Here is a 5,097-nt window from a genome sequence, read left to right as displayed (position 1 = left end):
CCATGGCTGCCTGCCACTACCCCCCGCCCCCTCAGCCGCCAGGGATACACTGTTCAAAAGGTTGAAAATCCCTGTAATTGGCCCATTCTTCTGTTACAAAGAATTTAGAAAGACCACAACAGATCATAATGGCTTTAACACTATGAATTCCTACTTGAAATCTCTGGGTTTATCTTGTGAATTATGTTTGCATGCCTAACATTGTGACATACCTTGTGGCATCCTGGGAAGGATCTTAAGGTTGTGGCACTGTGGTTGAGAATTGCTGCTTCAGGAAATGTGCAGGAGGCAAGGAGATTTATATGGACAATATCTTTTAATGGCCTTTGTCAGCGGGTCTGAGCCGGGTACCCCTGCACCCCGCTATTCTCGCCTGCCACGACTTTGATCTTTAAACAAAATTGGGGGAGGGAGGAGATGTTCTTAACACACGAGAAGGACCATGCGTGCTCGATTTCTGATTCAGGTGCTTTATTATTCTTAATAGGGTCAACCCTCTCTCTAGGAACATCAGTTGAAAAAGGAGCAGTTGCCAGACCACCCACCGGGGACTCTCCAGTGTTTCGGGAACCTGTCATCAGGCTCAGACGTTAAGTATTAGAGGCAGTTTCAGTGATCAGCCGCTAATTGCCTCATTGCTAATTGCCCGATACCGGGCTTCTCTGGCGGCATTCTGTGCCGGCCTGCGGAGCGCGGCTCTTTACTTGTTTTCTCTCTCTCTTCTTTTTTTTTTCCTTTTTCCACCCCCCACCCCCCGCTCTCTCTCTCTCTGGGTGAGGGGTCGGGGTCCCGTTTCTCCCAGGCAGGATAGGGCATTTCTTCCCTACGCCCCTTTCTCCCGGGCAGCCCCGCTGCATCCTGACTCGGAGCCACGGCTTTCGCCGCACCGACACTCCGTTTCCCCGGGACTCACCGCCGCCGTTGGTTTCTTCAGGAAGATAGCAAACTCAAGGGATGTCAGTCCACCAGTCCTGTCGCCATCTGTGTGGTGAGTCCCGATCCCTGAACCTTCCTTCGGATCCTTGGCCGCTGGGCTCCTCGCCCGCTTCTCTCAATGTGGAGGTGCCCGAAGGCAACCTCTCTCCGGTTTCCTCTCCTTCTTATTCCTCCTTCCGGAGCCTGATTGGCTCTTGCAGGTGTGGCGCGCCTTTTCCCTGCCATGGCAACTATCCTCAGCTGTCGCCCTTTCTTAGTAACAGAATTGCAGTCGTGACTGTTACAGCCATCTTCCCTAATTCTAATCAAGTTGTCCTTTCTTCTGCAATTTGTTTATGTTAGCTACTCCTGATAATGTCCCTCTTCTTGATTTCACAGCCCTGTAGACTGTATTTGTTTTTTTACAGTCTTAGACAGATATTAGCTCAAGCTGTACCTGCTTTTTTTTCAGACCTGAGAAAAATTGTCTTGCATTCAAAATTTCCTCTAAATCTTTCCCAACAACGCAGTTGGTTCAATAAAAGCCATCACCCACAAAAATCCTTGCTTCTCACATTACAGCGGTGTCTTTCTGCAGCTCTTGTTGCAGCTGGCATGTCTATAAATGTGGTGACGGAAAGACTACAGCAGATTGCATCCCTCATTGCAAGCACTGATCCTGCACTTCTCAGTCTCCCAACTAATCTTAGTGTTGTACTGCGGGTGTTACTGAAGTGAAGAGCTGCTCTGTAATGGTGAAAGGCTTTGTGGAAATCTGGTCAGCATGGATTGAAGGCAGACGAGGGATGGGTTACTGGACACATTGAGAGGGGGTCCTGGTTGATGGGGAATCAAGGGAAAAATTAGTAAGAGAAGAATGTATATGTACACACAGTGCAGTTGCATGTGGGACTGGGCTGCTGAGATGTAACCAGACTTGCTGGTTGGCATCAAAGGCCTAACCATTCAAACCAGCAATTTGAATTCACCATTGGTTTCTCCCAAATGGACAATAAATTTTAAGGCTTCATAGGAACATCCAGAACTGGGAGTCCTGTTGGGTTCCTCTAAAAGGGCACCTTAATCCTCTTACAGGGAAGACAGGACCAGGCAAGAAAAAATCAGCAAGTCCCCTTCAAAACCAGAACCTTGTAGCCCCAAGGGGAAGAAGCATTACCTGCAGTAGAGAAAAGCCTTGCTAGAGCAGCTGGAACAATAGAGGCCCCAGCTGCCCGGAGGGGACACCTACCAAAACAGAAGAGGGCAAGCAGCCTGCTGCAGGTGAGAGCAGAGGCCTCCTGAGCAGAAGGGAGCTGCCCTGGGCTAGGGACTTACACCTGCAGAGCCCAGCCTGCAAACAGCCAGTTGCAGAACCCAACACCAAGAGGGGAAGGGGAGATTAGCAATGCAGGGACCAGGTGAGCAGGAAGCCCAGTCAGCTGATCAAAGGGGGGCAACCTGGCTTGGATATAAACTCTCCTCTAGGGTAGAGGAGGGGGGACTGGCCCCTGCAGCTGAGAAGGATGGAGCCCTTCAGGGAGACAAGGAGGAAGGCAAGCCCAACAAGAGGGTCCTTGACCCAAGAGGAAGAGCCTCAGGTGATGGAAAGAGAGTGAATGTGTGCATAGGAAACTGGAGATTTTTTGTGTTAACTCTGGAAGGATCCTGAGGAGTGAGTGCACCCAGAGGACTGAGAATGGCTTATGTTAACCCAGGAAGGGTCCTGGGCAGTAAGTGCACCCAGAGGATTGGGGGCTGTTTATGTTGGCCCAAGAGGGCCTGGGGGAGTGGGTGCACCCTGAGGATCTAGGTGGGAGGGAACCCTCCCAGGGGCTGAAGCCCCAGCCAAAGACAGAGGGGCAAGGGAAAGAAAAAGTTGGATCCCCACGTAGGCTAGCCAGACTAGTAGCCTAAGGATGGGTAGAGGAGGAAGTAAGGCACCAATGGCTGGATTCCAGGCACCCATAGACAGCCTCCTAGAACAGCATGTTAATTGTACATTATGGTGCGACAGGGGGAGAGAGGAGCTAAATTAGGGTGCCAGGATAGGCAGACAGGTGCAGCACAGTCACCAGGGCATGCCACAACCACCCCTGGGAGTGAACCCCATTACAGTTCCCAGTGCAAGGGCCCTAGCTGATGGGCTGGGTGCTGGAGAGCAGGGTGGGAAAGGAGTGTCTCATTTTCAGTAGACACTTCCATCTAATCGTGTAGTTAGAGGAAGGCAAAAGCTTTCCCCTCATCCTATCCTAGCTAGACAGGTCAGGGCCCCAAAGTACCGAGTATGAGCAGAGGGGAGAAAGATCCCTCAGAACACGGGCCTCGGCTGCAACACAATCCCAGGCTGGTGCTTCTTTGTCAGCACTGAGGGGTAGCACAGTGGTGACAGATGGTAGTAGAAACACCCAAACTCCCGATGACAGCTCCCACAGGGAGAGCTGCACCTCCAAGGAATTTTGGGCTGGAAAATCCGAATGTAGAAAATGTCTGGAGAAAATGGAAATAAATGCAGGTGGCACAAGTAGTGCGCATTAGTGTGCCAGGCTACCAAGAGTGTTTGGGCGTGAGCTACTGAGGCTCCAGGAAGGAAGTTGTCCAGCAGTCACACAGGAGCAGTGGGAGACTGTGTTTGCCTCGCAGCTTTGCCACTGCTGTGCCATTTGCACCTTGGTATGTCACCTGGGCCAAGGTTTTCACATGTGGTCAATGATCTGGGATGCCCTGCTTGAGACACCTGAATGGGTCTAATCCCTCAGAGAGCAGGTTCTATGTACCTTAAAGGGCATCAGATCAGGAAGTCTGAAACAGTAGCTGCCTTTGGGCATTTTTAACTTCTCTTCTCTCCTTTGATCTGTGGGTATGTGACATGGGCCTGATGCTTTGTAGCTGACAGGTGTAAAGAGAGACTGATGTGGAGGAGGAAAGTGGCATGAGTGCAGTGGGTCATGGCAAGAGAAAGATGCTGGAGGGACAGTGACCTGCTGGTTTGGGCATGGTGATGGCACTACAGCTTTCAGCTACAAGGAGGATACGAAGGACCAGGGATCAACAGTCACTTCTCAGGCTAGGTAAGCTTTCCCAGAACAGAATGGAGACCTGCATCCCTGCAGCTGTTCCTAAGGAAAGATTAACCAGGCTGCCCCACTTCTGAGTTGGTCACCATATCTCAGCTATAGCAAAAAGAGTGAAGGAAAGCCCTTGAGACTTCTCCTGAGGTAGAGGAGGGGGATCTGGGTTTTCCATTTCCCATAGAAAAATGGAGAAAACCACGGATTCCCTGTTTTTATCGGAGAAAACGTGGATTTCCCTTTTTAGCAGAGAAATCCGTGGATTCTCCGCTTTTGCAAAGAGCTCTTGCAGGCTGGCACAGCTCCAGCCTGCAAGAACCATTGCAGAAAGGGCAGGAAACCCCCAGCCCTGTCTCCACAGGGGGGAGGGCAGGGCCCAAGCCTCTGAGTCAGCCAAGGCTGGGCTCAGGCTCAGACTCACCCTTCACCCCTGGAGCCTAGAGCTAAGTGGGGCTTGGGCACTGTGGGGCAGGGCTGGGGAAGATGGTTGGGGGCTGAGTGAGTGGGGGGTGCTGCCAGCCCCAGGTGGCACATCGCAGATGAGAGCAGGGCCAGGGGGTGGCCACTGTGCGGCGTGGCTGGGCATGGCTCCGCAGCAGTGCGGGGAGGGTTTTTAGGCAGCGGCCGTCACCACTGGCACGGGCCTACAGGTAAGCGGCAGCAGCCGCAGCATGCGAGCCCCCCACCTCCCCAGCCACCATCCCTCACCACCGCTGCAGAGCTGGCCACGGAGCTGTACAGCCGGCCACATGCAAGCCTCCTCCTCCCCCTCCCCTGGGCAGGCAGCTGGGCGGCATGTGTGTGGCCTGCACATGGTGGGCACCACCACACTGCACCCTGCATTGCTTGCCCACAAAGGCCCCCGCAGAGGGGCACCCCTGCCCTCACCCCCTGGGCCCTGATCCCAGCTGCGATGTGCTGCATGGGGCCGGCAGCACCCCCCGCTCCCTCAGCCCCCAACCATCTTCCCCAGCCCTGCCCAACAGCCCCCAAGTCCCACTTACCTGTAGGATCTAGGGGCAAAGGGCATGGCTCCATGGTGGCAGCACTTGCCCGCAAAGTCCCCCTCCCCCCCAGCCAGCATGCAGCTGCCACCACCCTGCACCGCTGCGGA

At 53.5% G+C, this 5,097-nt stretch overlaps 1 long non-coding RNA gene across 1 annotated transcript in view; it reads left to right on the top strand.

Moving 5' to 3' along the window:
• The first annotated feature begins 2,204 nt into the window (after window positions 1-2,204).
• Window positions 2,205-5,097, top strand: part of LOC112550751 — a 7,421-nt gene continuing 4,528 nt past the window's right edge. The window contains exon 1 of the long non-coding RNA XR_003094726.1: window positions 2,205-3,983. This is a non-coding gene — a long non-coding RNA (uncharacterized LOC112550751). The remainder of the gene's footprint in view (window positions 3,984-5,097) is intronic.

This window comes from Alligator sinensis, unplaced genomic scaffold (assembly GCF_000455745.1).
Source record: "Alligator sinensis unplaced genomic scaffold, ASM45574v1 scaffold387_1, whole genome shotgun sequence".
Taxonomy (NCBI): Eukaryota; Metazoa; Chordata; order Crocodylia; family Alligatoridae; genus Alligator; species Alligator sinensis.
This window is presented reverse-complemented; position numbering and strand designations above follow the sequence as displayed.